At 49.1% G+C, this 8,603-nt stretch overlaps 2 long non-coding RNA genes across 2 annotated transcripts; one reads left to right on the plus strand and one right to left on the minus strand.

The window, feature by feature from the left end:
• The first annotated feature begins 111 nt into the window (after window positions 1–111).
• Window positions 112–1,823, plus strand: LOC115078716. Its single transcript, XR_003853137.1, has 2 exons — window positions 112–315; window positions 1,629–1,823. It is a non-coding gene; the product is annotated as an uncharacterized LOC115078716 (long non-coding RNA).
• Window positions 1,824–2,947: 1,124 nt separating this feature from the next.
• Window positions 2,948–3,869, minus strand: LOC115078657. Its single transcript, XR_003853131.1, has 2 exons — window positions 3,510–3,869; window positions 2,948–3,149 (listed from the first exon to the last, which is right to left on the minus strand). It is a non-coding gene; the product is annotated as an uncharacterized LOC115078657 (long non-coding RNA).
• Between the last annotated feature and the right edge of the window lie 4,734 nt (window positions 3,870–8,603).

The raw sequence follows: 8,603 nt of genomic DNA on the forward strand, positions 1-8,603 counted from the left end.
CCACTACCACCACTTTTATTGCACGCATGTGCACGTGGCTGTTACTGAGGCCCGTCTTTTGACTTGCAATGACCGACTCCTCCCCCATCCCTTCCTAAACTGGCGTTCGAGGTCACCCTGCACAGCACTTTTCCATTGGCTACCCTGCCGACTTCCCAGCCCTTCCCCGCATATGACTGGTGGATGGGAACCTCTACGTCAACAGGAAGAAGCAAATGGGAGCATACCTTTTCCTGGCCTCTGGGCGCGCTCGGCTGGTAGGGAATGTTAAAAAGAAAAAAGCAAACCGTTTTATAGCTATGAGAGAGCTGCCAGGTGTGTAGTTACATTGTTTTAAAATAGTTGACAGGTAGCATAACATATCTTCTACCAACCTATTCGTGTCACTAGTTTAAAAACTTTGGGATGGTTATGGTTTTATGACCAGTTTTTCTGTTTGTTTTTAATCTGTAGAATAGGCATTGCATTCTGGGAGTTATGGTCCCTGGCCACGGAGACTAGTCTGGATTCAGCGTGCTGACGTGTAGACCCGTTTCCCCGCCCCTTCCCCCTCCCCCCCCCCTCTAGCGGTCGTCCTATCCCACCGGCATACTGGGAATTGTAGGCCGTGGAAGGCTACAGGTGTGGCAAGCCTCCATTTTGTAACTAGGAGGTCAGTCATTTCATAGCTTGAAACCTTACCCCCGTCCCCCGACTATGCAGAGGCAAAATTAGGGTTGTTTGTTTTTGTCTAATTGATGTTCTTTACATTCGTTCCATAAAACAAATAAAGTGTAAAATATGACATGGGGGGGAGAGAGTGTAAACAGAGCTCGCCAGTGCCCACTGGTTGGTGAAGGCAGACACCGTGACATTATTTTCCGCTTTTTGGGACTTTCAAAGCGGATTACGTTCAGAAGTGAGAGCACCCAATCACTCAGAACAGGACGTCGTAGTCGAAGGGTGTCTCCCTGCCCATGAGCTGTTTCTGGTCTAGAAAACTTCATAAATAAATATACTGACATTGTGAATCTATTCCTAGGTCCTGGCTCCTGTCTATATGTTTATACTAATGTTTTTACTTTGCACTGTGCTTATGCTGTGAGTTTATTGTTGTTTACTGTTCTACTTCAATCTTGTTATTGTAACAATTTAATTTGCTTATTTCTTACTGTACCCTGCCTTGGGTGAATCTCTTCCATAAAGGTACCGCATGGTCTTCTTACTCATCCCCCTTCAATCCTCTCCCTTCATTCTTTCCTTGACTCCCCAATCCTCTGTCAGATTGTCCCCCCCCCAAGTCTGATTGTCTAAACTCACATTTCACTCTTCAGCCCTCTCACAACCTCAGCACCTTCCCACTCTTCCATATAACCCACTTCGGGGGGGGGGTTAGGGAGCAGAATGGCAGGTTCATGTCATCCCCTTCTTCCCTACAGGTGCCTGGATGTGAGGGGCTGGAGAACACCCCCTGCTGCTCTGCCAACTATAAAAAAAAAGTGCTGGATCCATTCCAGGCCGTTCCACCGCAAATTAAGCCCTGGTTGCGCAAACAAAATTGTGCGTGCAAACGAGCGCATCTTATTACATTGGGGCTACGATGTGTATCCTCTCTATTGAATCCCTGTTGTTGCTGTTGTGGTTTACAGCTGCTGCCAGCCCCCCACAGTCTGTGTGTGACTGGGGATGTTTGCTGCAGTGTTGGCGCAGAAGAGGGAAGACCACTGCTCGGGAGAGTCGTTCAGGGCGGGAGCGTGAGTAACCATTTTCATCCACCTGAACTTTGCCATGACTATGCTCCAGGACACCCATCACCACATTAAAAGCAGAGTTATTCTTGTGCACCAGAAGTGAGTCTGTGGATTAGTTGAACCCACCTTTTTTGCTTCTCATTTTAACCTTTGAACCCCTGATCCCATCTCTGTACAGAAGGCATCATCCCTTTGCACGTTCTGGTTAACTCTGCATGCATCATTATTGCCTGTTGCTCTCAGGGATTGATGACACATCATGTTGGCTGCTAATCCCCTAGGATTAAGGGACTATAATATGAAGCACAGCAGTTGCCTTCTAAGGGCCTGGGGGGAAATTATACTACTGGGGCCGGTTATTGGTGTAAATATATACCCTTGGGATTATAATGAGCTCACTACTAATGTAAAAGGTATACCAGGCCTTGGAACCAGGTAAATTTAAGTTCATTAGCCTACAGCAGAATATTGCTGGAAACTGGTTTGACTGTTCATTAATATTCATATCTGTTTATGGTTATGTGTATTTTCTTCCACTGCAGCCCCAGTTCTTGAAATAATAAAGCTGGACTTTTAGCTTGGTGTGTTCATCGGTTCACAGGTCAAAGGGGGAACACTCATTTTAGGGACAGCTCTGCTCAGAAGTCTATTCACCATGGGGGGGGGGGGTTATCCATCATACAGATCATAGGTGGGGGCTATACAGAAAGGAGAGCAAAGGAGAAAGAAAACCATCTGCTCTAAAAATCTAAACCCTACCTACCCCTACCCTCAAATGTGGAGTTAGTTTAGGGGAGCTTTTATAGGTGAAGGCAAAGGCTGTCGGCCTCCAGCTAATGCAATAAAAGTCTAAACATGAAAGTGAGGGCTGGTGCCTCAGTGTAAACGGAAAATAAGGGCAGTCTTCAAAGGCTCTAGCAACCTAATTTGGTGGGTTAATAGGCTCTTAAATTGGCCCTTTTGAATATTCGCTAGGGCTGAGTGCCTACATGCGGTCAGTAGTAGGCATCTACATTTAGGTGTTCAGCTTTTTTTGAATATTGGCCTGTTAAGTTTCTTCTGGAGATAGTGACGTGAAGGAGTGTATTGCAGCTTTTCTGGGCCTTGACTGGAACCACCAAGGAGGCGACGAGCTGCTCCAAGTTTGAAAATACTGTTGTAAGACCCAAGGAAGATGGACAAACAATCCCAAAAGAAAGACGCCAGGACACCAGAACTCCCAGGGAGTTGGAACCATTGATTTTTTGGTCTTTAATCAGGGTTTTCTCGTTCACTTTCACCAGAGGCAATTGGTGATGGTATGTGCTGGTGGAAGCAGGAACTCCTCGGTTTTTGCTAGATGGACCTGGGCAGTTGGAGCAAGACTCTCCCTCTGGAGCAAGACTCTCCCTCTTCCCTTGCCTCCTACTGAGCCTTAAGCTGTTGGGTAAGAATAGAAAAGGTAAAAATCACTTTCAGATTCCAGTTAAAACAGGTAGCAGCAACTTCAGACCAGAAATTCAGATGCAATTGGGGGTACACCCAGGGAGTGGACTCAACCTTTGGAGGGTTGGACCTGAGATTGAGGTGGCAAGAAGCCAAGCATATCCTGAGTTTCAGATTTTGTCCCCTAACCACTGCCCCCCCCCCCCCCCACGCCATCACTCCCACCAGCCCCTTGATTATGCCCTCATCCTCCTTCAGCAAAACATCTCACAACTACTGTCCGAGGCCACTGGGGATGGGTGGCGTTTAGGACCCATTCTCATTCACATTTTGAGAAATTTGAGAGCTGTGTACCTTTTTTGGAGCGGCGACTTCTCCTCCTCTTCCTCTTGGGTGTGCTGGACGCTCCACCCCTGCGTCCACGTCTTTTCTTGGAGCCACCCAAGCTTGACTGGCTTTTGGCCCGCTTCTTGCCCCTCCTCCTTCTGCGCGAGGGGGTCCCCGACTCCTGGCTTTGGCTCATGCCCCTGCTTGCGTCCGTGTTCTCCTGTCTCCTGCGGCGGCGGCTGCCCCTGCTCTTGCTTCTGTTTCTGCTCTTGCTTCTGCTCTTACCCCGGCTCCTGGTCCTTCTGCGGCCCATTTTCTTATAAACTTGTTGCTTCCTGAGTCAGAAACCATCTGGAACCCTGGCTGTCTGAGTCAAGGTGACTCCTGCAGCTGCCTCTTATACCTTGAGAGCAATTATTAGGTATCTGTGATGCACTGTTTATACAGTCATTTGAAACTGTGCTATATTTGGGTATATAAAGATGCTTACTCTCAGGTAGTTTTGCTATAACATGATATACAGTTCAAACAGAACCACATTTTCCTGAAGGATCTGGGGGTTGATGCCCTCCCATTCTTTGTCTATGAATAGAATTGGGCCTAGTTTGCTGGCGACAGCCTCTTAAGCCTGTGCCCAGGGCAGCAAAATCCTGGGAGCAGCAAAGGTGTGCAGGGTCGCCAAACCTTGTGGTGTGTCCAGGCCACTGCTCCCTGACATGTATGGCTGCGCGCCCGGTTGAGGAAAGCAAGAATTTTTGTTTGTAACTTTTTTTATTTTAAGAAAGGTCAAAAAGAACATTCTGCTTTCCTCAATGGGGCGCGCAGCCATACCCCACCGGACCGTGGGGGGGGGAGAGACCCTTGGAGGGCTGCAGAGACTCAAAAGTGGACTCCTGCTCTGAGTCACGGCCACCCTTCCCTGGAAGGATGGCACGGTTGCACCAGCACTGCTTAGGGGTAGCAGATACCCAAATCTGTCTCAGAATGGTTTAAGGGACTGGGGGAGATGAGGTTTTGGGTCCAGGTTAGAGGCCTACCCGCTGATATTTAGTAGTAGTATGTACCAGGATCAGTCCAGACGGTGGGTTATGTCCCCCAGTTGTGGCAGCAGCAGAAAAGTAGGAGAGAGTTAGGTGTTTGCAATAGAATCAAATAACAGACTGGGATGCCAATTAACTTTCACACCAAACTTGGATGCATAAAATTACATGAGGTGAACCTGCAAATCAAGCTAATGGGAGCCAAAATGCTCATGTCGTGGTGAATTAACTTTATAATCTCTGTAAGCCAGTTATTTCAAAACTATCTTTTTATTGGAGACTGCAAGGGAAAATAAAAATCTGAAGCCAAGGCCTGAACCCATACCCGCTGAGTCAGCTTGTCTCTTTAGACTGCGATGTCTTGGTCTGTGTTTAGAAGGCGAGTTACATCCAGGGTCCATAAGGGTTTCCCTGTCCCCTGAGGGGCTTGCAGTCTGGTACCTGAGGCAAGGGAGGGTGACGTGACCTGCCCAAGGTCACAAGGAGCATCCGAGGGATTTGAACCCTGGCTTCTCTGGTTCTCAGCTATTCCCCCCCCCCCCCCCTCTTCATGATTGGTCATCGTTTCTCATCCACAGGAAGACATCAGACTCCCGGCATCTAAGATAACTTCAGGGAGGCTCTCCCGACTGCTTTTCTCAGCAGGGACGGCCCTCCTGAAGCTCTCTAGCTTCTCCTCAGGCGTCTTGCCCAGGCCTAGGTTGTCTCCCCCATCATAACACTGGCTGAAGTTTTTCCCGGGCCCAGGCTATTTTAGCTTTAGGGGGTTCTTTACCAGTACCCTGCTCGTTAACAGGTATTCTCAGCAGCAGAATTCAGGCGGCCTCCTTAATCCCATCGCCAGATATATCAGCCTCACTTGGGGCATGTGGCTAACTTCTCTCACCTTGCTCGCCACTCTGGCTCTTTCCACAAACTGCTCAGTTGCAGCTTAGACCAAACCACATGTTTGTTGTTGGGGCAGACCATTACTTAGCCACAGGGCTACCTATAAGGGCCAGTCTGAGCCAGTACTGTGTTGTTTTTTTCCCCCCATTGTAATTCCAGTTGCTTAGCAGAAAGGCAAGAATTGAGGCAAATCCCAATGCTGTAATGACTGGGGTTCCTGCATCAGAATTCACCAGCTAGGAAATGAGTGTAGAGATGAGCTATGCAAAGCGGAAGCATCTGGGAAATGCAGCTGGGGCAGCCATATTTATAGGGGATCTGCCAAAATGCATTTTTTCTACTAATGTAAGAGACATATTTAGACAGAATATAACCCTGATCCACCTGCTTTCCTGCTCCTTTGGGCTGCCTGCTTAGTTGGAACCAGTTCTACAGTGCCCTGAGCTTTCATTGATAACTGCCTGGGGATTTATCCCCATTTTCTATTCCCTCCTCACTTGCTTAACCCAATCATTATGGTGAGAGTCCTTGGCCGAGGGGGGGTCGGCCATGCATCGAAGCTCCTTCCAGAATCCTGCAGTCATGGGCCCTAGATTTGGCCATTGGATAGTGGCATCGAGCAATGACTGTTGCCATTCTGCAAAGGTTACTACCGTTGGGGTGCCCTCCTCCCAGTTGCTGTGAGCACTGCCTCCATAGTGTCCCCAGCCAGACCTGGAGAGCAGAGGTGTGGCCTAATTCAGGTCCTCCATGTGGCAGCACCATGGCCCTCAAAGCTTAGTCTAATGGAGATGTGACTTATTCTTGTAGCTAAAGATGTAAAATTGTGTTCCTCTACGTTGTTCCAATACAGAAAATTAATTAAATATGGCTTTTTTTCCCCACAGTAAACCATGAGATCTTGCATTGACTTTCAGTGGATCTCAGGAAGGAATTCCTTAATTGAATGAGGGTTTACAAACCTCACTCAAAAATCTGACCATACTCTAGGTAGGGATATTCCTGTGCAGTCCAATATCATGGTGGTCTTCTTAGAGTTTCAGTCTTGCATGTATGAGTGGTAGAATGAGAGGGGGGCCTCAGCAAGAGATCCCAGATATAAATTGAATGGAGGGTGGCCCTTAAATTGGGACCTTGTCAAGAGCGTGATGGTTAACAGGTAAGTGAGCCCTTTGTGCTGCGGCAGAGATGCAACCTTGAGGGTGAACCCCCAAGGCCTATGCCAGCAGCAAATGCACCCTGTAGAGGACAGTTTGGAGCTTCACCTTTACCAGCCCCTTCTCCCGCAGGTTGAGGGTTCTGGCATCTGGCAGGCGGGTTCCTAGGGTGGGCCAGGTAATAACTAAAGTCTAAAAGCACACCGGGATCAGGGCAGGCAGCAGACTAATGTAGAGACAGGTCTAGGGCAGGCAGCTAGCAAACGAGGTTAGGTCCAGGCAAGGGATCAGATCCAAGTGTGGTCAGGTCAGCAAGAGGTCAAGATCCGGAGAGTCCGGCCAAGGGTGGATGAAGACACACTGGACAGGATGGATGATAAGATGAGGCTGGACGGTGGACCAGACAAGGAAAGCTGGACAAAATAGGGCAGAAGACAAGGCTGGACGAGGCGCAGGAAATCAGGAATGGTAGACAACACGCACTGCAAGTCAGAAGACCCCATTGCTGAGGCAAGGAAGAGCAAAGTGAGTGGGCCTTAAATAGGGCACCGGATGTCATCTCTAAGCGCTTTTTCCTGCCATAGGGCCTTTATGGTGCACACATCGAAGGATGGTGTGGAGAGAAGGGGGAGCAGTGTCAAGGCAGCATCCTGGCTGCACGGCACTTGTGGTGTCTGGGGCCCCAGCATGCAATGGGCAAGCACAGCTGGGGCCCCCCCAAAGCCCCTCCTCCATCCCCTGGGCTGGACCTCCTGGGGTATCTCCCGCAGACCTCAGCTGAGTGGTGGGACTTTCAGGTTGGAGTCTGGCTCCCCAAAATTCTCCTTGGGTCCATGGTTCTTCCAAGAGATAAGGTACTGCAGCTGGCTCAGACTCTTCAGGAATCTAAAATCTCCTGGACCTGGAACCGAGTTCTGTAGCAACTTCAGTGATCTGGAAGGGTGGCCTGTCCAGCCAAGAGAGAATGTGCAAAACATCCTGAATTCGTAAAGAATGCTGGTAGTTTGAGCTTGTAAGCCACAGGGTCCAGTTGTCGCTCAATGGGAAATGAACCCATGAATTGTGCTGCAAACTTCAGCGATGGCGTCTTCAATCGTAGATTTTTAGTGCTGAGCCAAACTAAACTTCCCAGGTGAAGTTGAGGCGTGGGGCGTCGTTTCTTATCAGCGTGTTTCTTAAAGTGCTCAACCACTTGCTCTGGAACAAGGTGTGTTTTCCGCCACAATTGCTGGAGCTCCTGGCCCCTCACGTTAAGCTGCCGGGCAAGAATTGAAGACTGGAACAGGACTTCAAATCCGATGTAGAAGGGCGATGACCCCCGTGGAACTATTCACGTGGCTATTGTGGGAGGAGGGAGGCCCAGTTATCCTGCCGTTGGTTCTTGGAAGGCCTTGAGACTTTGATTTACCCACTCCGTTTGTCCATTGCTCTGGGGATGGTAAACTGAGGGGAAATCCAGCACAATTCCAAACTTCCTGCACAAGCCTTTCCAATAGCAGATTGTGAACTGACCCCCCCCCCCCCCCCTAATCTGAGAGGATGGAAGATGTGCTGGACAAAAGGTTTAGCCAGTTCAGGTGCAGATGGGAGACCTGGGAGGGGTGTGAAATGATCCATTTTAGAAAACCTATCGATTACCACTCAAATAGTGGTGTTGCTGCCAGAGAGGGAAAGGTCAGTGATAAAGCCAGTGGCCAAATGTGTCCAGGGTTCCTTGGGGAATGGCAGTGGCTGTAACAACCCCCAGCAGCATGCTCGCACACTTTTTATTCATGGCACACGTGGGGTCAGACTGTATGTAATGCTTTGCATCGATCTACATTTGAGGCCACCAGTAGTGTCGAATGACTAATTCCAAGGCTCGGGCCCACTGAAGAACCTTCTGTCATAGGCGCCAGGTAACCACTGTCTTCCCAGGTGGGACATGTGGCAGCAGCCACAATCTTCCCAGGGTTGATGATATACCGTGGGGATTCTGGAAAACCCTCAGTATCAAAGGAATGTGAGAGGGCATCAGCTCGTTAGTTCTTCTCAGC

This window comes from Rhinatrema bivittatum, chromosome 16 (assembly GCF_901001135.1).
Source record: "Rhinatrema bivittatum chromosome 16, aRhiBiv1.1, whole genome shotgun sequence".
In the NCBI taxonomy this organism is placed as follows: domain Eukaryota; kingdom Metazoa; phylum Chordata; class Amphibia; order Gymnophiona; family Rhinatrematidae; genus Rhinatrema; species Rhinatrema bivittatum.